General features: G+C 35.3%; 1 long non-coding RNA gene across 2 annotated transcripts in view; it reads left to right on the top strand.

The window, feature by feature from the left end:
- The first annotated feature begins 2,202 nt into the window (after positions 1–2,202).
- LOC136025556 (uncharacterized) overlaps positions 2,203–27,173 on the top strand; it is a 36,195-nt gene continuing 11,224 nt past the window's right edge. Inside the window, exons 1-3 of one of the 2 annotated variants that reach the window (XR_010617112.1) lie at positions 2,203–2,381; positions 9,283–9,432; positions 22,546–22,760. This is a non-coding gene — a long non-coding RNA (uncharacterized LOC136025556). Of the gene's footprint in view, positions 2,382–9,282; positions 9,433–13,795; positions 13,846–22,545; positions 22,761–27,173 lie in introns of those variants that run through there. The other variant, XR_010617111.1, reaches the window with a different exon arrangement.

The raw sequence follows: 27,173 nt of genomic DNA, 5'->3' as shown, positions 1-27,173 counted from the left end.
GGGGGAATTGGAGGGGGAAACCTAAAGTCCCGGTTTTGCTACTTTAGGTACTTCCAGGTAAGCTAGGACGATGAAATTTGGCAAGCGTATGAGGGACCGGACCAGATTAAATTAGAAATAGTCGTTTTCCCGATTTGAACATCTGGGGGAGTGGGGGGTCGGTTAATTCGGAAAAAATAGAAGCTTGGATATGATTTTTGAGTTATTAGAATTTGTTTTATACAATACTTATATAAGATTTGGGGGTGATTTGTACAAGCAAATTGTGGGAATTCCCATGGGGGGGAATGCCAGCCCATTTATAGCTGACTTGTTTTTAAGTCAACTAGAATATAAATATATGATGGATAAGAATAATCCAATTAATTTAAAACATGCTTTGTCAAATAATAAAAGATATTTAGATGATATTTTGGTCTTAAATGTTAAGGATTTCATTGATATTTCTAAAATATATATCCATCAGAGCTTATTCTTGAGCCTAGTCATGGCACTGGTCATGAAGATCATTTCTTAGATTTAAATATTAATATTTGTGATAATAATAAATTGAGTTTTAAAATGTATAATAAAACGGATGATTTTGATTTTGAAGTGGTTAGTTTCCCATTCCCTGAAAGTAATATACACTCAAATATCACATATTCAGCGTTTTTCTCACAGTTACTTCGTTATCCAAGGATTTGTAGTAATTATATTGATTTTAAAAATAGATGTAAAATCTTAAGCCAAAAATTGATATCAAGAGGTTTTTCTGCAAATAAATTAACTTGGCAATTTAAAAAAATTAGTTTTCATTTTAACGAACTTTTAAATAAATATCAAAAGAATTATCTAGAAATACTTAAAGAAATTTTCAACTAATTTCGGAGGTTCGAGAAATGCTATCGCAGCGCCATTTATTTTGAATTGTGTTTCTAATTGAGCGGATTTTCTTAAAAATTAGCCACATGGTAAAGATGAATTCTATAATTGTTTAGTTCATTCAGGTTTTTCGCAATGTGTTAATATTTGTGATTTGGTAAAATTTATAATATTTAGTTTACCTATTGTTGCTAAAGGGAGGGATATATTAACAGGATAAGCTTGTTTTGGTTTTACTTGGTTGTTTTACATTTGCTGTTTTTTTTTCTTTCATAGGCATGTATTTTGGGGGTGATACCTGACGCGGGGATGCCATGGATATTCTGTGGTAGCCACAACACTGTGCTGGGTAGAGAATTTAGAGTGGCGAAACCCTATATAGGCCAGTGTATTCTCCTGATGAGCTCTTATGTTGGGTGTTGCCTCTGAATTATTTGTCTATATTATTTTTTCTATTGTTTGGTAAATGACGACTTATACTTATTGACGACATGACTGCCTGTCCATGGATTATTCTTTATGGTTGATTGTGTGTGGCTATGCTGTTTGACCTATGTGATTGTATGTATGAGTAGGGTTGAGGCCTCATTCAAGTGCTGGTCTATATTAATCACTAATTTAGGAAAACAGTCTTCCTTTTCTCCTTCTGTCTCTCTTTTTTTTTTCTTTTTTTTTGTGTTTGTGCTGTTGCATTGGTGATTTCTCTTTTCATGATATATATATATATATATATATATGTATCTTTTTCTTGATTGAGCGGAGCTTCAAACCGAGAAAGGCGGAAAGCAATTGCCACTTCACCAATCCTAAATTTAAATATACAGAACAAAATGAAAACAAAAAGAATAGTGAAACGTAAAAGTAATAGGCTACATTTCTACCCACTTCTGTAAATAAAATCTAACTGAATTTGATAACGGTCTTGGTAACGGTCTAACCAGCAAGTATGGCCATTAAGATATTGGCCATTAAAATATCATTAACAAGTGACACATTTGCATAAATGCGAGTGTGGAATTTCTTGGCATCATTTGAAATCGAGGCCTGATACTTGACTCATTTTTCTTAGCCCAGTTAATACGTCTCCCCTAACTACATCGGATACATTACGGGCCAACAGCCAGACAGAAGAGGTGGAAGAATATCCAAAACAAAAGCGATTTCATACTTTTTACCTCTTTTACCAAATTTATTTTATGTTTTAAGTTCTATTTTCTTAATTATGTAGTTTTGAATATAATATAGGCTATAATTCAAAATAGTTTTGTTATTTTTACTTTTTTATATTTAAGATTTCAGTTGCCTGTCTCATGTGCAGCTACGTATTTCACCCATTCTGCAGCATCATTTGAAATCTGAGGCCTGACTAGAGTGATTACTTGACTCTTGACTCGTTTCTCTCAGTCTCAGTCCAGTTCAGCTACTCTTTCTGTCAGGAGCCTTGTGACATTTCTCTACAAATATGGACTGTATGGCTGAAGGAGCCCCATAAAGATGGCTGGAATAGTCTTATGAACGTATGTATAGTCTGTTTAGGGCAAATTTTTCCATTTTTGGGGTAATGTCGCTGCCGAGAAAAGGGGTAAATGCTTTATCTGAACTTCTAATACGTCTTTTTAAATACGCCTATAATTTTGAAACTGGCACAAAATACAAACTGGTGTTGAATTAAATAAAAAATAAATAGTTTTTTCAACTAAATGTAACGATCGGATATAAACAAACGGATATTATTACATATGTGAGGGAATCCCCACCTCAAGTATGTTAAAGTTTGCTTTAGAACTCTTATTGCTTTAGCTTTTTTTTTCTAAATTTTGCTTTGGAAAAAGCTTACTATTCAAATTAAGCAACCCTTTTGCTCCAGGAGTCGAACTTAAAAAATTGGGACAAAATTAAAAAAGAACTAAAGATATAAAGATATCCTCTAGATATAAAATGAATCCCACACAGTCCCAGGAGATAGGTTTTCAAGTTACAAAATTTGTCTCTTTGTTTGCGCATAGTCTTAGTTACCGGGAAGTATGTATACATTTTTGGATGGGGGGGGGAGAGGACAAATTCTATACTTTGGGCTTTTCCACAAGAGAATTTTCCATGGGGAGCAAAGTTTCCAGGGGGTGAACTTGTCAGGAGAAATCATACACTGTTGGAATTTGCCAGAATTCTCATTGAAAGTTTCTTTCTTGATTTCTCAATTCCGCCTCAATTTTACGCGTGGAGTTTTCAAAGGTAATTGTCCGGAGTAAATTTTCAACAGGATTGAATTGTTTACAAGATATTTCCCTGGGGAGTGGGAATTCTCAGTGTAGGTGGAGCCAGATTTCCTGAAATTATTTAAAAAACGATCAGAAATATAAATATAAAAAAGATAAGTTTTTTCTACTGAAAGTAGAGAGTAACATTGAAACTTAAAACGAACGGAAATCATTACGAATATGAAACAGATTGCACCCTCCTAAACTACTCACTCTTTACGCTAAATTTTGAATTTTGTTGAATTTTGAAAGAGGCGTTTAATTAGAACAATAAGAAGCTTTTTCAAAAGTAAAAAAAGAAAAAAAAACTGAGATCTGTCCTGTGGTGGCGCAGTGGATTTGACCTTAGCTTGGTAATACGGGACCCAGAGATCGAATCACGCTGCAGGAATGCACTGCAGGGCCGACGCAGGGACCTTAGTAGTTAAGAAGCGTCGTTAATCTGATACAATACAATACAAAAACTGAGATCTACATAATAAGCCGAATAGTTTGATACATTTATTGATTTCAAATTTCTGGTTTTTAGAATTCTGGCTACTATTGAGCCCCGTCGCTCCTAGCTTACAGTTTATTGTCATAAAACTGTTTGATTAAACTTTAAAAGATCTGAGCTTTTTGTATAAGAAATTGATAAAGACAAGTGGTCAAAAATATTAATTATTATTTATTTTCCAGTTTTAATTTTTGGTAAGTTTTTTGAGTAATCTACTAATGGAATAGCTAAGATACAGACATAGCCCACTTTCTTATTCAGGATTTCATCCAGAATCCAAATGTAGAATCCTTTGCATTGAAAATTAGTTTTACCCCCCCCCCCTTTCCCCGCTGTAAAAGCATATATCTTGAGTTGTGTATACACACTGAATTCTCCACAAGTTACTCTTTTCTTTTGCAAAAAGTTGCCCTTTCTAGTGTCGTGGCAGTTATTTCTTATATTATGGCATTGTTTTTTTTTGTGTTGTGGTGTTTATTTTCGTACACTGAAAAGATTAAACACTACCTTGATATTTCACATTCCTGTAACACATTCCTGTAAGAAAGGTGTCTTCACCTCGACTGCTTCAACATTTAAAAAAATTCAAACCTTAGTAGTCTACCTCTGAGGACTACAGAACATAGTCCTTAACTGGTCAGGTTTTTTCTGTTTCTTATATTCCATATAAGTGGGGTAAATATTTACACCATAAGTTATGCAATTGTAAATGAAAACTATCTCAGATATTACTACTCCTACTGCTAACAACTCATTTCAGCACCAAGCAGCCTGAAGTAATCACATCTACAGATGGCCCTCCCCCATCCCAATCTATTTAATAACTTGCTCCTTACAAACTCCCAGGAAGATCAAGATCTTTCCTTACGGCATCCTCCCCTCTAACCGGGATGATGTTCGGCCCTGAATTGTCGGCTTTAAAGGACAATCTTTAGCAATCTTTCCTACCTCATCTGCACTAAGTAATCTAACCATCTAGACCTTTCTTTCATTATTGCTTAGAAAGCAGGACTAGACCACACGCTTTGTACAGGCTACTGCACAAGCGGGGGTTCCCCATTTGAATTGTTGGCCCTGACCTCTAAAAATTCAGGTGAGAACACTTTATCCTTAACAAAAAAAAACAAAGAATCTACTATTACGTAACATACAGGTATACTATAGTATTACGTGACACACCCCTGTGTGACCCGTCCTCAGTTAAAACCAGGGATTCCCCAAGGGCCCCTGGAATTAATTGATAGGGCCCTGGTTGAATTCCCTGCTAGGGCCCGGTGTCTTGAAGGTTTCCTATTTGGGAGGGTCCTGAGGGTTCTTCTCTACACCCCTAGATTTTTTAAACAATCAAAAACCATGTTTGTATCTTGGTTTTGCGGGTCCTTGTGGTTTTCCCCCTACACCCCTATGCTTTTAAACAATCAAAGAAAATGTTACGTAACACTTCCGTTTACATGATTTACAATTCTTGCCCTTGAGGCTGTGGGTCGCATTGCGTCCCCTGAGATATAGTTACCAGACCTTTTGACCGTTTTAAATAGAATCACATATTCTCAGCCGTTGTGAAATAGTGCAGATCATGCTTTTACATAAATTGCGTGCGCGAAGTATATTTTGATTTATTTTAACATACCCCTCAGCCTAAACATAAAGTTTTAACTTTATAACCTGCGTTTTTCAATCAAACAGTTCGTGGTAACGAACTGTAGTAAGAAGCGACCCAGCTCAACAGTAACCGAAACTCTAAAAAAAAAATCTGGAAAAAACCTAGAAACTCTAAAAAATTTGATAATAATAGTTATATCGAAAGAATCGCATTTTTTTGCTGATTCTAAATATTGAAGTTTCATCAGGTTTAGTTTTACTCATCAACCATTACGAGCCTCAGAAAATTTACCTTAATTTAGAAAACAGGGGGAAAACCCCCTAAAGATCTTAGAATCTTAACGAGATTCACACCATCAGATTCAGCGTAACAGAGAACCCTATTGTAGAAGTTTCAAGTTCCTGTCTACAAAAGTGTGGAATTTTGCCTTTTTTTCTCCAGAAGACTGATCACGGATGCGTGTTTATTTGTATTTTTTCCAGGGGTGATCGTGTCGACTCAGTGGTCCTAGAATGTCGCGAAAGGGCTCAAACTAACGAAAATTAAAAGCTCTAGTACCCTTTTTAAGTCACCAAAAAAATATGAGGGCACCTATGCACCCTCCCACGCTCATTTTTTCCCAAAGTCACCAGATCAAAATTTTGAGATAGCCGTTTTGTTCAGCATAGTCAAAAAACCTGATAATTATGTCCCTTGGGGCGACTTAATCCACCACAGTTCCGGGGGGAGGGGCTACAAGTTACAAGATTTGACCATTGTTTATTTATAGTAATGGTTATTGGGACATGTACAGACGTTTCCAGAGGTAGTTTTTTACGTCAAAGGGAGGGGACTTGCGGGGAGGGGATTACGTGAGAGGATCTTTCCATGGAGGAAGAAAATTTCCATGAAGGGGCTGCATAATTTTCTACAATTATTTAAAGAAACAATTAGGAAATAAATAAAAAAAGTTTTTCAGTTAAAAGTAAGGAGCACAATTAGAACCTAAAACGAGGACAAATTATTAATTATATAAGGGGGTTCTTCTCCCTAATACCTCACTCTTTACACAAAAGTATTTTTAGTAATTTCAACTATTTATTCTACGGTCTTTGTGATTCAGGGTTCAACCTTAAAGAATTGGGACAAAATTCAAGCTTTAGTGTAAAGAGCAAGGTATTGGCGAAGGGAAAAACCTCTTCATATACGTATTAAAAATATACAAATATAGAAGTTCATTACGTAAGTTAATTCGTAAGCTACGTATATTTATTATAAATAAAAATTGCCGTAAAATAAAAAGTTCTAGTTGAATTTTTAAGTGACCAACAATTGGATTACAATCAGGCCTCCTCCCCCACCCCTTTTTTAAGGTTATAAGGGCCCAGCCCTAAGGATGATTCAAATGTAATATCTTTTTTTTATGCAATAGAATACACATAATATCAGTTGCGCCTAACCAAGAAGTTAACTTTAACTTTCTTGTCGTTGAAAAACTAAAAGCACAGGTCTACAGAAAATACCAAAAATTGCATGGAAAACATAGAGCTTATGATACTTGTGTTTCGTATTTTTTTGTGTTATTTCTTTTGTATCGAATTTTTTGCTTATTTTGAACTTTTAAATGCTGGTTTTAATATTTTATTACATTACGTGGCTGTCACGACTAAAAGTTGTGTCTGACACTTCCTCGCTTCTAAGATAATTGCCAAAACTTTTTTTCAAGGGAGAATCTGCAGGGCTCCAGGGAGGAGGCTAGGGGGTTTGAACCCTCCCCCATAACATTCGTTTGACCCGTAAAACACGTCAAAAATGCATATTAACAAATTTTGATGCTTTTTTAATGTTGTTTTTGTAAAACTGGAGTATCCAGGATAGCAGATAAAAAAAAACTTCTGAAATCAAAACCATAGAAATTGTTTGGACAGATACTACCTTTTTCACAATTACTTTTGTAATTTTTAACAATTACTTTTATTAATTCTACATAAAAATGAATTTACTAACAATTTGCGCCAGTTTATAATTAGGAGAAATTTTTCAACTTGAAGATGGTCATTATGATCAGTAAGAAACTGGAGGGTCCAGGGCTTAACAGCTTGGCAGAATATTTCATACCATTTCATATATAGGTTTATGCGTAAAGTTTTCCGAATTTTATTTATAGGATTAGAGTAAGAAAGAGAATTACCGAATACATAATTTACTTGTGATTCAGTATAATATGTATGTCCGTTTAATTTATGGCTATTTGAATTATTCAAGGGTGGCCAATAATCACGTCTTCCACTCTTTAGATATCTGGATAGAGCCATCTCTTTGGCTCTAAAGTCAATAGGAAGGCATCCTGCTAAAACCGTTATTGTCTCAGTTTTAGTGGATAAAAAACTTTGGAAATCAAAACCATAGAAATTCTTAGGACAAATACTAGCTTTTTTACAATTTTCTTTTTATTCAGCGCTAACAACCATACAGGTATTGCATATAAAATGGTGGATTCAATAGCAGCTTTTTGTAACTTTCTTAGGGCAAAAGGTTTAAGACCCCAAGCGGTTCTGGCGGCACATAATAATTTTGTTGAATATTGTCTTGCGACTTTTACTTTACTTTCAACATGGTCATTCCAAAGTAATTTTCTGTCCAAAATTAAGCCCAAGTATCTTACTTTATCAGTTATCGGTATTCTATGACTTAAAAATTGAGATTAATTTGTGGAATTACTCTTTTCTTAGTAAAGATGATAGCTTCGCATTTACTAACATCGAATTTAGTCTATTTTTCTCTCAAATAGTGTAAATACCTTTTTAGCTGTATGATCTAAGAAATTTGCATCTTTAAAAGATATTAAATTAAAAAAAACTAGTTTTTTTTTAGCTTAAAGTAAGGAGCTACATTAAAACTCAAAACGAACAGAAATTACTCGGTGTATGAAAGGAGCTGTTCCCTTCTCAACGCCCCGCTCTTTACGCTAAAATTTAATTCTTTCTCTCAATTCTTCTTTTAATAATAACATAAACAATAACGTAATAACATAAACAATAACATTTAACAATAACGTAATAATTTCTGTTCGTTTTAAGTTTTAATGCTGCTCCTCACTTTCAGTAGAAAAAACTTTTCATATTTATTTTTTCATTGTTTTTTTAAATAATGCTAGAGAATCCTGATCCCCATCCATTGAAAGTCTCTTCCCCCATGAGAAGTTCGTCCATGGAAAGATCCTCCCATGCACAACCCCCCCTCCCCTCTCCCCCCGGACCAAAAAAAAATCCCCCTGAAAACGTCTGTACACTTCCCAGTAACCATTACTATATGTAAACTACAGGTCAAATTTTATAACTTGCAGCCCCTTCCACGAGAACTGCGGGGAGTAAGTCGTCCCCAAAGACATAGTTATTAAGTTTTTCAACTATGGTGAATAAAATGGCTATCTCAGAATTTTGATCCGGTGACTTTGGGAAACAAATGAGCGTGGGAGGGGACCTAGGTGCACTCCAATTTTTTTGGTCACTTAAAAAGGGCACTAGAACTTTTAATTTCTGTTAGAATGAGCCCTTTCGGCACATTCTAGGACCACTGAGTCGATACGATCACCCCTGGGAAAAAAAAAAACAAATAAACACGCATCCGTGATTTGTCTTCTGGCAAAAAATGTAAAATTCCACATTTTTGTAGATAGGGGCTTGAAACTTCTGCAGTAAGGTTCTCTGATACGCTGAATCTGATGGTGTGATTTTCGTTAAGATCTTATGACTTTTAGGGGGTATTTCCCCCTATTTTCTAAAATGATGCAAATTTTCTCAGGCTTGTAACTTTTGACAGGTAGGAATAATCTTGATGAAACTTATATATTTAAAATCAGCATTAAAATGCAATTCTTTTGATGTAACTATTGGCATCAAAATACCATTTTTTTAGTTTTGGTTACTATTGAGCCAATGCGCTCTTTACTATCGTTCGTTACCACGAACTGTTTGATTCCATAAGGATGTGCATCCTACGTGATGAATTTGGTCAATAGCTTTAATAAGGTTCATTCCTAAAAACCTTGGCAAGTACTAACCAATGTTTCTCCATTTTAGTGTGTCACTGAAGAACTGGATATACCAGACACTGAAAATGAAATTACTTTTGAAAGGTCCAATTTTCCAATTTCTGATGAAAGATCCATCACTCTTGAAATGCCGCCTGAATTGACCGTGGACGATGATATAAATGATGATATAAAGCTGGTAATTCTTTGCTGTATAGGACTGATCAGGGATAGTTGTATATAGGTCCATCGGCTGCCGCAACCTACCGAATCTGCCTAAAAATATGAATTAAAGTCACAACAATTAATTATAAAGTAAAATGAAAAATAAATAAAATAATGGTTACCAAGATTATAATTTTAAAGCTATTTAATACCATAGATTATAGATCTGAAGTTGAGATGACAATGGGGATAGGACGTTTCTTTTTCTTTTTAATTAATATACCCTCTCAAAAAACTTCCATTTTAAAAGTTTAGCACAAATACTGAGCATTGTGCTCGCTTTTTTCTTCTACTTTCATGCTTTCGACGTATGTTTTGATTTAATTTTATTAGTGATTATTGGCTTAAAATTCAAGGGTAAATTTGTCACTCAATCATTTGTATATTGTACTGAAGATGTTTTAATAGAGAGTGTTTAGGAATTGGTACCCTTCTGAGTGATTTAATTAAAATTGAACCATCCTTTGAAGTAACATCAATGCCCCGCAAACATTACTCTTATAATAAAGGCACATGTATTTAGATCTGGCTTTTTATATGCATTAAATAGGATTCTGATGGATTATTTGCTGTTAAATTTTCGTCATTGATAAATTGATCTTGTTAGTGAATACCTATATTTAACCACCAAATTAATTTATTCATGGTTGCACTCAGATTTGAAAATTAAGGAAGGGGGGAACTAATTTTTCTAATGGGAAGAAACTAGAAACTGGAAATAAGTTTTCTTTGGCCAAAATATGTTTGGGACTCAGCTTCATGCAGTGGTGTTGGAGCAGTGGTCTATTGGCGACTTGCCAAGAGCTGTGTCCCCGCCGCTTTGCGGTTAAAAGGTTCAAAAAATATTTACTCAAAATAGGAAAATATCCCCCAACATCAATATAAAAATAGACATTGCTTAATTCTTAAAGAATATCAATGGAAATCCTTGCTTCCCCACCTTCGGAAAATAATTGAAAAAAACTCTCAACAATTGACCAGCATTTAGGAAAAGGAGGTCTAGTGTCCTGCTGTATGACCAAAAGTGTTCCCGAGAATCAAGAGGGGATAGATATTAATTTCTGTCCCTCTCCCTCCTTCTTCTGTTGAAAGAAGCTTGAAGTTTCTGTTGAAAAATTCTTTCTTTGTATGCTTAATGTTTTTCTTCCTTTTTGGGGGTATTTACAAGCAGGGCTGTCTGGAAAAGAATTGAGTTTCTTTAATTTTCTGAACTATATCTCTTTTTTATTAAATAAATGATATGAATTGAGTTTCTGCTATTAAGGCAGGACAGACTCTCAAGGAATCTTCCTATACCTCACATGTTAAACATTTGGAGTTTGCCTTACGTTCCTGAATCAGTGATTTCGGCGGTGTTTATGTCAAAAGAAATAAAATAAATCTGGTGAATATTTTGATCCAATCAAATCTAAAGCCGACAAATATTTTTTTTATAATTCCAAAATAATTATAAAACCTATTTCGAGTTTGCATTTTGGTATAATATATGCTTCCTGGCTGCAGTCCCAAATACTTTACATATTTGTGTTCCGAAGTCAAAAATTCCCCTCAAGGGACTAGATCCAATTGTAATTGGAGTGTGTGAGAATGAATAAATTACACCAAGGGACTAACAATCCTGATTGTTAAAGAGCGATTCAGTCTAGTATTAGTTAGTTGTAACTTGCTTAAACAGAATCTAGAGAATAAGTAGCGTGCAGACATCAAACTACCGGTTAATAAATACATGTAAAAAATTATATTGTGTTAATAATTACAAGAAGAATTGCTAAGGATAGCCTAATCGTAATTTTGAGTGATAAACCCCTTCAGTTCAACCTTCTTATGTTTGTTTAGCTGAAGCGAGGAAGAAAACTAATTCCTTTGTATTTGACCGAGTTGCCGCCTAAGAAAAAGAATTGACTAGGGAATAAAATGCTTGGACTTAAGCTAGACCTTAAGTTACCTGTATAACTCGAGTAGTTTCGTTTATCTCTCCAAAAATACCAGCTATTATAGTTTCCATAACTGAGCTGTCAAGATTATAAAGCTGGCCACTACAAGCTAAAGTTTTTTATGGTTAAAAGTTGTTTTCTTGTTGCTTGGAAAATCGTGTTTCCTTTTGTTTCCCAGAGATGGCTCTCTGCCTCGTAAGTCTCCAATGACAAGAATTGAACAGTTCCCAAGGTCTCCCTTTGCTCTTTTTCTCATAAAAAAGAAAAAACAAGAGCTAAGAGCTCGTATGGCATTTGTGACGAGGTCGAAAGGGCTAAGAGCCAAAAGCTCATATGGTATGAGCTCTAGCAAAATTTTGAGAATCAATAGATTGCTTTAATAGGAAAATCAGAGGCCTAGTGCCGGTTGGGATTTAAAACAAGAGCTCTGAGTCACGAGGTCCTTCTAATTATCAGAATTCATTAAGATCCGATCACCCACTCGTATATTAAAAATACCTCAATTTTTCCTGTCCCTTCAGCCACCCAGATGGTAGAATCGGTGAAAACGACTTTATCAAGTCAATTTGTGCAGCTCCCTGACAAGCCTACCAATTTTCATCGTCCTAGCACGTCCAAAAGCACCAAACTCGCCAAAGCACTGAACCCCACCACCTAACTCCGTCAATGAGAGCGGATCCAGTTCGGTTACGTCAATCACGTATCTACGACATTTATAAGCGTTTTCCAAGATTTTCGGTTTCCCCTTCCAACTTCCCCCAATGTCAGCAGATCTGGTTGGGATTTGAAGTAAGAGCTCTGAGACACGAGTTCCTTCTAAATGTCAAATTTCATTAAGATCAGGTCACCTGTTCTTAAGTTAAAAATACCTCTATTTTCCTAATTTTTCCAATTAACAACCCCCAGCTCCCCCAAATAGAATGGGTTCGTACCAATTATGTCAATCTCGTATCTATAACTTTTGCTTATTTATTCCCATCAAGTTTCATCCCGATCCCTCCACTTTAAGCGTTTTCCAAGATTTTAGGTTCCCCCCTTAATTCCCCACATTGTCACCGGATCCAGTCGGGATTTAAAATAAGAGGTTTAAGACACGATATCCTTCCAAACTTTAAATTTCATTAAGATCTGATAACTATTTCGTAAATTAAAAATGCCGCATTTTTTCAAATTTTTCAGAATTAACCCTCCCCGCCAACTTCCTAAAACAGAGCAGATCCGTTTCGGTTATGTCAATCACGTATCTAGGACTCCTGCTTATTTTTCCCACCGCGTTTCATCCCGATCCCTCCACTCTAAGCGTTTCCCAAGAGTACAGGTTGTCCCCTCCAGCTCCCCCAGTGTCACCAGATCTGATCAGGAATCAAAATATGATCTCTGAGACAGGATATCCTTCCAAACATCAAATTTCATTAAGATCCCATCACCCGTTCGTAAGTTGAAAATTCTTCATTTTTTCTATTTTTTACGAATTAACCGCCCCCCCCCCCCTACCTCTAGATGGTCAAATCAGGAATAGGACTATTTCTCATGTAATTTGGTCCGGTCCCTGATATGCCTGCCAAATTTCACAGTCGTAGCTGACCTGGAAGTACCTAAAGTAGCAAAACAGGTAAAGACCGACAGAATTTGCGATCGCTATATGTCACTTGGCTAATACCAAGTGCCATAAAATTACAAAAGTAAGTTGTTTTTCAAATGAGAGTAAACATTGAAATTAAACAGTTGAGATTCTCAGCTGATTCCTTGATATTTTGAATCCATCACGAGTTTAATTACGTAATAACTGCAAAGCCTTAATGATGATTCAGATGTAATACCCTTTTGATTATTGAACACGATAAAAATAATATCCTTCCCGCAAAGTTAGCTATTCTATTCGGGTAAAAGCATACCGAATAAAAAAGAAAATTTTAAAACAGAAAATAATGAAAGAAGATCACTTTATCAAAGCAAGAGTGAAGACCAGACTCAAAGAGGATAGCACGGTCAGAAAAAGTTGAATGAAATTTCGTGAGACCGTACCTATTATAATATCCGCGGTCTTCAACTACAAACCCATATACTGACGCCTTGCCATAATTATTAGATAAATATTAATAATTAAATAATAAATTAAAATAATAAATATTTAATAACTAAATAATTATTAATTAAATTATTAGTTAATGTTCCTTTTCGTTCTTCCAGGCTTATTCTTCTTTTTTCATAAGAATTTTTCCGAAATTTTAATTTCGGACCGAATATTAATTTGGTTCTCTATTCGAGGGTCGGTTTTTTGTTTTAGCCCTCTTTTTCTCTTCCTTGTTGATTTAGTCCTCTTCTTATTTTCTGAGTTTATTTTTTATTACTTCTTTACTTGTCTTTTATCTCCAATCAGTTAATGTCCTTTTTCTTTTCTAGGTTAAAATCAGAGAGCTGAGCAGTAAATTTTGAACTTAATTCTGTGTAGTCCGTATACTGTTGCCGTCTTTTTGTGTGATAGCATTCATTTTCACAGAAAAAGGCGCTGCAACAGACATGGCTGCTTTTAATTGTAAAATTTAAATAAAAATCAAGGGTTCTCAACATTAAGGTCGTTTCATTCTCCGTAAAATTGTCGTCAATGACTTTTTTCTCCCCTTTTTACATTTTAAAAGTAATAGAACCCTTTACTTTTTTTTAATAAATTATATTTTTGACTCATCCCTAGCTAAACGTATTTACTTCTCATTCAAGCTCTTCGGCTCCTTTTACAGCCTCTGCTCATCAGCCAAGAAATTGTATCCTAAGTCAACAAACAGTTAGACAAGAAAATAAGTTGGAGACATTTTATTTACTCTTTATCTAATAAACATTCAAAAGTTTGTTTGAATAAAACTCTAGAATTTTGTATTCTTACAGCTAATCATATACTTACTACTTGCTGCTCCTAGAGTCAGGATTTGTTTAAGGAATCCTGATAAAAAGATTGAGTCAGTTGGGAAGGTGATCTTGCTCAAAATAATAGTTCTGGAATCCTAGAATTGTTTCTTATGTTAGAAAAAAAAGTACCATATCTGTACGCTCATTAATCTATACCGCTGAATTAATAGAATAATAATTATAAAATAAATAAAATAGACTAATAAGTTGAATATAATTTTAGAGCAATTCACTGGCAAAGCAATACTTTCAGTCTTAAATTTGATAACAGGGGATTTATGCTAAGGGGAAGAGTTCAACGTCAGTGTTCCATGAGAATCTTTGTGGAAAATTAAGAATGTCCTGCAGCGTCCCGTATTACTGCAGGGAATTGTTACAAAGTTCATGGTTTATATTTTAAATATTTATAAACAGATAATAGCATGAAGTAGATAGCATGAAGAGCGAGGCGTTGAGGAGAAAACAGCCCCTTTCATATAAGGAGTCATTTCTGTTTGTTTTAAGTTTTAATGTCGCTTCTTACTTTCAGTTGAAAAAACTTGTTTTTTTTTTATTTATTTTCCTTCAAATTCTGCATCAACTGTCTTTTGAAGTAAGGAAAGTCATGCTTTTAAAAGATTCAAAGTTTCTCCTAAGTTTTATGTCCTAATCTTTTCCTGAGCTATAATCTACTTAAATACTTATTATCTACTAACTTTTTGCTGTATTTTTCGGAATCAGTTGCTGCTTCCCGAAGACAACTATTTTCAAATATTTATGAAATTATTTGGATGTTCGAATTTTTTCATCGATAAAATATTTTGGTTTTCATTGATTTTACGCTACAGTCAACATACTAGGCAAGCAGGCATTTTTTCTGTTAACATTCCCTTCCAGCATCCAATAGTCGGGGAAAAACACCTTTCTACCAACAAAACCGCAAAGTTAACAAAATGAAAAATATGGATTCTTGATGTCGTGGAATCACAACAAAGCCAATCGCCCAGGATGAATTTTGTCAGTTAGAAAATGTTTAAGGAAAGAGCGATATGACCAGAATGTATTATTTTTAATTTCTGACGAGGGGTGTTCGCATAAAAGAAGTTATTGTAGAATCCTTGAAAGGAGTTCATACGAGGGGAAATATAAAGTTCTGGTACCCATTCTAAGAATAAATGATTGGAAATTAAACCCAAACCCCATCATTTTCTCAAACACATTTAATCAAAATTTTGTTTTTGTCATTTTATTCAACATAGGTGAAAGGTCCAGTAATCAAGTTTTTCAGGGTAAACCCCTCCCCCATACACACACAAAGCGCTCAGGGCAAGGCCTATAAATTATAATAGCTGCCCATTGTTAGCATATAAGGTCTTATAAAAGGGGTTGCCCGTACAAACTTCAGAGAGGGCTCGTTTAACTGGAAATTAGAAGTTCTAGTGTCCTTTTTAAGAGTCATAAATGATTGGAAGGCAGTTACCCACCCCTTCTTGTTCTCTTTTCCCCAAATGTTTCTAATAGAAGTTTTTGTATAGTAATTTTGTTAAGAAAAAGTAAAAACAAAAACAGGTAACAAGGCTTTCGGGGTTGATACCAACTCCCAAAGGCTAGGGATGCCTCAGGGGCATACAAGGCTTTTATGGAAAGGGTGGTCGTTAAAACTTTTGAAGAGGCTTTTTTGATTAGAAATTTATGTTTTTGTTCTCTTTCCAAAATCAAAAGTAATAGGATGGGAGTTAGCCCCCTCACGTAGCCCTCTTTTCTCCAAACGTATCTCATTGAAGTTGCGATATACCAATGTAGTTTAAAATAGTTCAACGAACATTCAGGTCACTATCAAAGTTCCTAGAGTGCAGAGCTAAACAAGTTTTCAATTGAATCGGATATAATCCTTACTGAAATTTCATAAACTTGTTTGAAAAGCCCAGCGCATATTACAAACATGTGTACGTTTGGGGTGGCAAATTTTACTATTGAATTTGATACCTGTAGTGTCCCCCTCGTGACTGCAGATCGTAAAAGGGTAAAATACAAACCGTTTGATCTTTTTCTAACTTCATTTTAGAGATACCACTTATGGCCATCAGTAGTTATTAAAATTATAAGGCAGGGCATTAATCTGAATTAGAAGACAGAGTTGACCAACTTGACCAGGATACCTAACTTGATACTTTATCTACGGTAGGAAACCAAACCCCAATATGGTATTGATGGAATCTTAATGGAGTGAAAACACAAATAATGCACTCTCAACATTTTATAAAAAATGGACCTCTAAAAGGCTAATCGCTTCCATATGCCTGCTACTCAAACTGAGAATGTGAAAATCGCCACCGTTCTGGTCAAATTTTCAAACTTGGATATTCCTGGAAAAGTGTTTGCAGCAAAAAGTAAGCTCGCAATGTCAGGTGTATTTGTTTCGGAAAACCTAACTAAAAAGCGTCACGATCTATTAAACGCGGCTTGTAGCACCTTTGGCCCAAGAAGTGTTTGGTCTGATCCTGGACAGGTTCTTGCCAATGTTCCGGGTGAAACTCTTATTCGTAAAATAAATTATTTGCATTAATGCATTAGTATGTGACTTGTTAATATTTTTCTTGATTTGCAAATACCTTCATCAGGTCATTATCTTTCATTCTTTCACATTTTCTTTTTCATTTCGTTTTATTATTTTTTTCTTTATTTATTTAATAAAATACCACACACAAAATACCGTACGCACCTGGAGAGACTAGTCCTCTAAAGAAATAGTACTTTGACTCATTCTTAGAGTACTTGTACCAACGTAATTTTACAATGAATCAAAGTTTTCAAAATTTGCTTACTGAGAAAGAAATTACAAAATAACAGTGGCTTGCAGCCAAAATGTAATTAATGACACTTCGAATTCTAGTGCTGTAAATAGCACAACAATCTGACAAGTGTCTGAGATCAGTGTGGTGGCAAAGGCTAATTAAAAATGATTCAGCCTCACAAGAATAGAAACCTCATAAAAAACGTTCCATCAGAGGTAACGCTATAGTGTTGCTTATAGAAAACATAATAAGGCTCAAATGTTTTATTTTTTTCCCCAGAGGCACTTCATATGGAAGGGTTTGTCGTATAAACTTCAAGAGTTCTAATGTCCTCTTTAAGAGTCAAAGTAATCGGAGGGCAACTAGCCCCTCCACGCCCTTTTCTCCTCAGATACATCCAATAAAATTTTTAGGTAGGCATTTTTTTTTTTAATTGCTAAAAAACCACACAACAAAAACTCCAGGGTCAACACAAGTCCCCAGGGCCCAGGGACGGCCGTTTTAAGTTATGCCCTGGGGGCAAATATGGATCTTATAGAAGAGCTCGAATAAATTTCAGAGAGGGCTCATTTGATTGGAAATTAAAAGTCAAAAGGTTGCATTTGATGGCAAAAATGGAATCACAAGACCAAAGAAAACTTCAGAAATAAAGTTTTATTGCAGTCAGAAAAAGGAAAAATAATTTCCAAACGAGGAATTAGAGCCAGTCTGGGGATTATTCAGGTTCAGGAAGAGTTTCCTGTTGCTGCAGAAATTCTGGAGTGAGAGTGGATCTGGAAGACTTGCTGTTTGTTACCCCCTAGTGAAGAAAATCACTAAATCAACAAAAAATCACCAAACTACAGTGTATTTCTATCACCGGATGAGATCTCTGAGTCAGAGCAGCCGAGAGCTGGTTTTCAGGACCTTTATATATGTTTATATCTGATCCAAAATAATTATTTTTCCGTTCACTTTAAGGTTTGAATGAAAAAAAAATATCTATAAACAGTAATTTTTTTTAGTACAGAAAAAGTGACAGTTGTCTTCAGGGGGGTAGATTTACGAAAGAACCATTCTTATTTTTGTTAATTAATTTGTTTTAAATTGGAATCTATTGACACCACATTTGTAACCCAAAATTTGAAAGAACGTTATATGCATGAATTCAACAAAGATCGTAAAACACTTCCAGAAATCGGATTCTTTTTTTAATTGTGTGAATGTTAATAAATTAAGAAAAATTAGCTATTAAATTTTCAATAAAAAAGAATAAATTTTAATAAAATGCAGATTGGACCCTAGATATGATCAACAAGGTTACTACCAGATTGAGTCATTCTTCTGACATTAACTATAGTAGAAATTTCTCACTGATAAAAAACTGAAAAAGAGGATAAATTTTGGTCCCCCTCTCCCACAACAGATATTGAATATAATAGTAGTTTGAGTGGGATGAAAGGGAAGCAACTGCTTACTAATGTTTTCTTAGTTCAAGAAGAATCTTATCGACTCGGGAAACAAAAAAAATAAAAATCTATTAAATCTATTACAAACGTCATTTCCTGGGATTCTTTATATTCTACTTTTATGGACAGTTCATCGCAATATCCAACTGCATGAGGGTGAGGGCAACTCAACTTTGCACGCTTCATCTCCTCCCCAGACCGTTCGGAGCTTTACTCCTTACTCTCTCTGATGAGCTCTTTCCTTTTTTGAGACCATCCACCCTCCCTAAAATAGGTCCTAGCCATCTTATCGTCGTAAACTTGGTGCACCCAAGGCTGTATCCAGGGGGAGGGCTAGTAGTTTTCAACCCCCACCCCCCAAATGTTGGTTCGACTCGTAGAAACGTAACAAAAATGAATATTATATAATTTTGTAGGTGTTTTTTAAAGTTTTTTTTAAACTTTTTTTTAACAGTAAAAATAAACCGTCAAAAGAAATTGTTTTGTATCCCCCTCCCCCCAGTGGAGGTTTTTTGTCAACATATGGCACACACTCCGCAATCGTTCAAAGCCTCCATGTTTCATAGCCAACTTTATAGCTGTCATAATCCTGACTTCTAGCATTCTTATCTTGTTTTTAGGACTTTTATTCATTTTCTTTAAACTTTCTTCATCTGCGAGAAAACTCCCTGCGCCTTGAATATTCCTCCTTCAAATCTTAACGGCATCAATTTTCTTCCTTAAATATTATAACTGGGTATGAACACCTGCTGAAACGGTTCACTACTACCCCCAAAAGTCCCCTAAGCCATCTAGCACTGGCAATTCTTGACATTTTCTTTCAAGCTTTTGTAAATCTGTTTTCCCCTAAAACTGAGATCAGGCAGTTATTGTTACAGTAATATTCCTCAACTAATTTTGCTTTATTACACGAACAATGGGAGAAGGGGTATTGCGGACAGTTAGGATAAAAACTCGAAAAGATGGCAACGATAACTCAGCATTGTGAAAGTACAATTCAAGGAATATTTATAAGTTTATTAAATAACTCTAGCAAAAAAAAATTTTTTTGGCAGATTTAGCGGTCAACCCTGGTGCTAAAATGGGAAATAATGGAGCCACAGCATAATAAAAATATTTTAATTTCCAGCATAAGACATAAAGTCATCTTTGAAATATTTCCTTTTGCTGAGGATATACTTCATTAATCTTGAAATTTTTTTTAAGTCTGGAATGAAAATCAACAAAGTGTATCCCCCTACATCATTGGCTATGTCCGTGACCGTCTGTCAATTACTAATCTTCAGCTGTGAAAATAATTGTTTAAGTTTATACAACGGGTACCTGAAGTTTCATGCTGATCGAGTCTCGTTACTCTGTTAGTAGGTTTCACTAAAAGGGTGGCTAATTTTATACATAGTTTTAAAAATCCTACCATGCTTTGTCTCACAGCTGAGGATTGAGCTGGAACTTTCAGGAATCTATCCTTTGGAGGGGGGTGTAAGTGAACTTCATTTTTTCCGATGGGGGTAAGGGGGCAACATATATTTTGTCTCTGGTCATCACAAAACAGTATATGCTATGGCTTTAGTTTTGATACCTGCTATAGTAGTTTTTACAGTCAAAAACTAGATTTTTCAGTTCTCACAATGGGTAACCTATATTTATGAAATCGGCCAAAATTGCAAAGAAGTAGAAAGAAGTCTATATGAATCGTCAAAGTGATGTAGACATACTTGCTCGTTACCTTATGAAGGTAAAGAACAGTTTCGTTTGGCGGAAAGTCCTCTTGAGAAATTTAAACACGCTGAAAATTTAAATAAGTTACAAATGCACACTTTTTCTCATAAACCCAGACCCGAAACTTACCCTCTGGGTAAAAACAGGAGGGTTCGCCTTCTTTGTCCTTAATAATCTTTATCCTTCCGAAATATACGTTTCTTGTTTAGCTCCATTTGATGAAATTTTATGGGTGTGTGTTTGACCTAAGGTCTTACCACGTCCTTTCAATTTGATTGTCCTGTGTTGTTTTTATCACTCTCCTGGGTAGAAAACGGGTAGCAAAATTAATTTTATTGAAAAATTGCATGCCATTGCTGACTATGTGCTATCCAAATACCCATATGCTGGTTTTTTTTCCGGTTAGGTGATGCAAATGAAATAGAACTTTAATCTACTTGCAATACTTTTAGTCTAAAACAGATTGTAAAAGTCACTACAACCAAAGGCAGCTCTACTCTTGATTTTATATGCACCAATATGTCAAATTTCTAAAATAGTTGATAAATAGTGTTAGCCTTTCACAAAGCTTTAGAGTAATAATAGAAATAAAAAAAATGTTTTCATCGAGAAATGAAATCAATCGTTTTTATTCAACTTTGAAAAAGTTAAGCCAGCTTTACCTCTCAGAGAGACTATCTGTCTTGGCTTCCCTCCAAATGGCTATGGCTCTCAAGTCTTTCATCAATTCCATAAAGTTATTAATCTTTCATATCTAAAGATTTGACTTTTGGTGGGGGGGCTAGTTGCTCTCCGATCAGTTTTGAATCTTAGAATGGAGCTAGTAATTAAATAAGCACCCTGCGAAGATTATACGACCACTCCTTCCACAAAAAACTTATTTGCCCCGAGGCATAGCTTACAAAACTTTTCTCTGGACTCTGCGGAGTTGTGTCGATTTGTCATCCGATGTTTGGACTATTTTGAACAAAATGAATATGTCAAAATTTCAGCTTTAAAAAGCTTCAAATGGGTACCTAGAGAAATCTAGGGAAAAGCACGGGAAAGCGTCGGATGGCTTGCCCCCAACCACGCATTGCACCCCGGCCGAGGGCTGAGAATCAGGAGATCGGCACCTGCGCTACGCGAACCCTAATCGGTTTGCATGCGAAAGTTTGCTTTGCTTTTGCTTGCATTTGGGGAAACGAGGGTGTGGGAGAGGGGTTTAGTTGCCGTGTAATCAGTTTTGACTATTAAAAAGAGCACTATAAATTTCAATTTCCAATCAAATGAGCCCCTTACGAAGTTTGTGCAACCACCCCTTCCATAAAATCTTAAATGCCATAAGTATAATATTCAGCAGTATATTACTCTGAGAGTTTGATAAAACTATAGCATTGTCTGTATCAAAAATTGGTACTCAGGAGACAAGCATGATTTTTTTTTGCGTTTTCAACGTGGCAGATGAGCAATACTCTTGACCTTATTAATTTTTGATAAGGTCAACATTAATTTTAACCTCATTGCATACTTTTGGTCTATTAAAGTAAAGAGGAAGTCCCCCTCCGATGGGAATGCTTAGGCAGGAGCTATATCAAATGCTGGTTGTAAACTTTGAAAGTAGTGAAAGTAGTTTAGATACATAATTAAATTCTTAATCATAATTAAGTTCTGTGAAATTCCCACTTCCTAGATGACAACATTAATATTATAAATTATGAATATTTGCAGGAACTGACAGATTAAATCCGCTTTGACAGATTAAATCAAAAATTATTTTGAAATATATATCTTTTTCTTGGTCGAGTGGAGCTTCAAGCCGAAAAAGGCGGAAAGCAAGTGCCGCTTCACCAATCCTAAATTTAAATATACAAAACAAAATGAAAACAAAAAGAATGGTGAAACGTAAAAGTAATAGGCTACATTTTTATCCACTTCTGTAAATAAAATCTAGCTGACTTGGTAACGGTATTAACAACGGTCTAACCATCAAGTATGGGTTATTGGCAATTAAAAGATCATAAAAAAAAGTGACACATTTGCATAAATGCAAGTGGGGAATTTTTTGGCATCATTTGAAATCGAGGCCTGATACTTGACTCACTTTTCTTAGCCCAGTTAATACGTCTCCCCTAACTACATCGGATACATCACGGGCCAACAGCCAGACAGAAGAGGTGGAAGAATATCCAAAACAAAAGCGATTTCATACTTTTTCACCTCTTACCAAATTTATTTTATTTTCTTAATTATGTAGTTTTGAATATAATGTTGGCTATAATTCAAAGTAATTTTTGTTATTTTTACTTTTTTATATTTAACATTTCAGTTGCCTGTCTCATGTGCAGCTACGTTTTCCTCCCATTCTGCAGCATCATTTGAAATCTGAGGCCTGACTAGAGTGACTACTTGACTCTTGACTCGTTTCTTCTCTCAGTCCAGTTCAGCTACTCTATCAGTCAGGAGCCTTGTGACATTTCTCTACAAATATGGACTGTATGGCTGAAGGAGCCCCATAAAGATGGCTTGAATAGTCTTATGAATGTGTGTATAGTCTGTTTAGGGCAAATTTTTCCGTTTCTTGGGGTAATGTCGCTGCCAAGAAAAAGGGTAAATGCTTTATCTGAACTTATAATACGTCTTTTTAAATACACCTATAATTTTGAAACTGGCATTTGAAACATGGTGTTAAATTAAATAAAAAAAAAATAGTTTTTTCAACTAAATGTAACGATCGGATATAAACAAACGGATTTTATTACATATGTGAGGGAATCCTCACTTCAAGACCTCGCTCTGTATATTACAGTTTGCTTTAGAACTCTTATTACTTTAGCTTTTTTTCTGAATTTTGCTTTGGAAAAAGCTTATTATTCTAATTGAGCAACCCTTTTGCTTCAGGAGTCGAACTTGAAGAATTGGGACAAAAAAAAAATCAAACACCTTGTGGTAACGAACTGTAAGTAAGGAGCGATCCGGCTAAATAGAAATAATAAAAAAAATGATACCAATAGACATATCAAAAGAATCAGCTAACTATACTGTAACTAACTATACGAAACTATATCTAACTATACTAACTAACTATAACTAACTATACGAAATATATACTATATATTTCTAATATATAAGTTTCACTAAGTTTAGTTTTACTCATTAAAGGCTACAAGCCTGAGAAAATTTGCCTGATCTTCAAAAAAAGAGGGAAACACCCTTTAAAAATCATATAATCTTAATGAAATCCACACAATCAGATTTGTTCTATCAGAAAATCCAACTTTAGAGGTTAAAAAGTCCTATCTTCAATAATGTTGAATTTTGTATTTTCGCCAGAAGAAGATACGTGTTTATTTGTTTGTATTTTTCGTTGTTTTTTTTTCCATGAGTAATTATATTGACCCAGTGACCCGAGAATATCATGTTCGAAAGAAAATGGAAAATTATAGTGCCGTTTTAAGTGAAAAAAAAAGATTAGAGGATGGCCATCCCCCTCCCCTTTATATCCCACAGCCGCCCGATCAAAATTTTGAGATAGCAATTTTGTTCATCTTAGTTGAAAGGCCCAATAACTGTGTCTCTAGATATAAAATTAACCCCACAGAGTCCCAGGAGAAAGGTCTTCAGTTTATAAAATTTGTCTCTTTGTTTGCGCGTAGTATTTGTTACCGGGAAGTATGTACACATTTTTGGGTGGGGGGGGGAGGACAAATTTTATGCTTTGGGCTTTTCCACAAGAGAATTTTCCATGGGGTGAACTTGTCAGGAGAAATAATACACTGTTGGAATTTGCCAGAATTCTCATATAAAGTTTCTTTTTATAGGTCTTGATTTCTCAATTCCGCCTCAATTTTACGCGTGGAGTTTTCAACGGTAATTGTCCGGAGTAAATTTTCAACAGGATTGAATTGTTTACAGGATATTTCCTTGGGGAGTGGGATTTCTCAGTGAATGTGGGGCCAGATTTCCTGAGATTATTTAAAAAACGATCAGGAATATAAATATAAAAAAGATAAGTTTTTCTACTGAAAGTAGAGAATACACTAAACTCACTCTTTACACTCTTTACACTAAATTTTATGTTTTGTTGAATTTTGAAAGAGGCGTTTAATTAGAACAATAAGAAAAACAACAACAAGAAAATAACAAAAAAAGAAAAAAAACAACTCAGATCTAAATAATCAGCCGAATTGTTTGATATATCTATTGATTTCAAAATTCTGGTTTTTAGAATTTCGGCTACTATTGAGCCCCGTCACTCCTAGCTTACAATTTATTGTCATAAGACTGTTTGATTAAACTTAAAAAGATCTGAGCTTTTTGCATAAGAAATTGATAAAGACAAGTGGTCAAAAATATTAATTATTATTTAATTATTTTCCAATTTTAATTTTTGGTAACTTTTTCTTATAATCTACTAATGGAATAGCTAAGATACAGACATAGCCCACTTTCATATTCAGGATTTCATCCAGAATCCAAATGTAGAATCCTTTGCATTGAAAATTAGTTTTACCCCCCTCTCCGCCCTTTCCTCGCTGTAAAAGTATATATCTTGAGTTGTGTATACACACTGAATTCTCCACAAGTTACTCTTTTCTTTTGCAAAAAGTTGCACTTTCTAGTGTCGTGGCAGTTATTTCTTATATTATTGCATTGTTTTTTTTTTTGTGTTGTGGTGTTTACTTTCGTACACTGAAAAGATTCAACGCTACCTTGATATTTCAAAGTTTCTAGACCTACAAGTTTATTTTTGTGCAAATTTGAAGATTTGGAAAGCCTTTCAGCATCTTTGTAATAAAAATCTAATTTATTTTAACCATTATTATAAGTAAATAGCTCTGTTTTGGCTATTCTTCAACCAATTGAAGTTTTTAACAACACATTCCTGTAAGATAGGTGTCTTCACCTCGGCTGCTTCAACATTTTTACAAATTCAAACCTTATTAGTCTACCTCTGAGGACTATAGAACATAGTCCTTAACTGGTCAGGTGTTTTCTGTTTCTTATATTCCATATAAGTGGGGTAAATATTTGCACCATAAGTTATGCAATTGTAAATAAATTTATCTCAGATATTACTACTCCTACTGCTAACAACTCATTTCAGCACCAAGTAGCCTGAAGTAATTACATCTACACATGGTCCTCCCCCATCCCAATCTATTTAATACCTTGTTCCTTACAAACTCCCAGGTAGATCAAGATCTTTCCTTACGGCATCCTCCCCCTAACTGGGATGATGTTCGGCCCTGAATTGTCGGCTTTAAAGGACAATCTGTAGCAATCATTCCTCCCTCATCTGCACAAAGTAATCTAACCATCTAGACCTTTCTTTCATTATTGCTTTGAAAGCAGGACTAGACCACACGCTTTTTACAGGCTACTGTACAAGCGGGGGTTCCCCATTTGACTTGTTGGCCCTGACCCCTAAACATTCAGGTGAGAACACATTATCCTGAACAAAAAAAAAGAATCTACTATTACGTAACAGACAGGTGTACTATAGTATTACGTGACACACCCCTGTGTGCCCCGTCCTCAGCTACAACCAGGGATTCAACAATCAATAAATATGTTTGTATCTTGATTTGGCGGGCCCTGGTGGTTTTCCTCCTACACCCCTAGGCTTTTAAACAATCAAAGAAACTGTTACGTAACACTTACGTTTACATAATTTACAATCCTTGCCCTTGAGGCTGTGGGTGGCATTGCGTCCCCTGAGATATTGTTTCCGACTGGTTTCTGGTCGGAAACCAGTTCAGTTTCCGACCGGGTCTGGGTTGTGCTCACGCTCTCTTCAGTCTTGCCGCTATTCTAGCAGATTCTCACGAATCGGGTGATCCTATGATATGATTCTATATATACGTGAGATCCTATGATTCTCACGAATTGGTGCTTTTGATATGAGTAGAGCGTTTGATTCGTCGATTCATGCTCAGGCCCTTTTAGCCGCTTACCAGCAAGGTGTAAACCTCCGTGCCACTAGCGTACTGTACAATATGTATTGCCATTTAAAAGCGCGTATAAAAATAGGTAACCGCATCACATCAGTGGTTGTTCCAGTAAAGAAAGGTGTCCGCCAGGGTTCATTATTATCCCCAAGTTTGTACAATAGCAGTGTTTTAAATGCCCAGGCATGTGCAAATGTTTCATGTATCTCCAAGAATATAAATGTGTCGCTACTTACATACGCGGACGATCTATTAAATCTAAGTCGGTCTATTAGGGGTCTGCAATCGAATTTCTCGATCCTGCGTGATGAATATAAAAAAATCGGCCTGGCTTTCAATACTTCTAAATCTGCAGTTCTTTTTTTCAACGATAGTCCTTCTCAGCCTGAACACCTCCTACTGGGTAGCGAGTCAATTACCGTTTCATCTCATGTCGTGTATCTGGGTTTACCCATAGGCCGTAACCTTAATGAAACTCGTCTACTGCTCGTCAAACACGTCGAGAAAAAACTCCGCACCGCTTATGGGTCTACCGTCGCAAGCAGACTCCTCTTATGCCGAAAGTATCTCGCCAATATGTATAACGTTGTCGCACTGCCGCATATTTTATATTTCGCGCCATTTTGGAATTTATTAACTGACACCCAAAAACGCAAGCTCCGGTCCCTTTATTTTAGGTTCGCAAAGTTCCTGCTGCGATGCCCCCTGTGGACGAGAAATACTTATATGATTGATTAACATAGGATTAAAGACCCCAGTATCGCGGTAAACCGGTTGATTTCTAATTTCCAGGCAAAATAGAACCACCCCTGGCTTAAACATTTCTAAAGTTCTTGATTATGTATTTTTCCATGTTGTGTCTTAAATTTTTCTCCGTTTTTCTTCTCTTTTTTTTTCTTTTCTTTTACTTGTTTTTTCATTGTAATCCGTTTTGTTCCATGTGAAAAATACGGGTAATAAATATTTTACTTACTTACTTACTTACTTACTAGACCTTTTAACCGTT

This window comes from Artemia franciscana, chromosome 1, assembly GCF_032884065.1.
Source record: "Artemia franciscana chromosome 1, ASM3288406v1, whole genome shotgun sequence".
Taxonomy (NCBI): domain Eukaryota; kingdom Metazoa; phylum Arthropoda; class Branchiopoda; order Anostraca; family Artemiidae; genus Artemia; species Artemia franciscana.
This window is presented reverse-complemented; position numbering and strand designations above follow the sequence as displayed.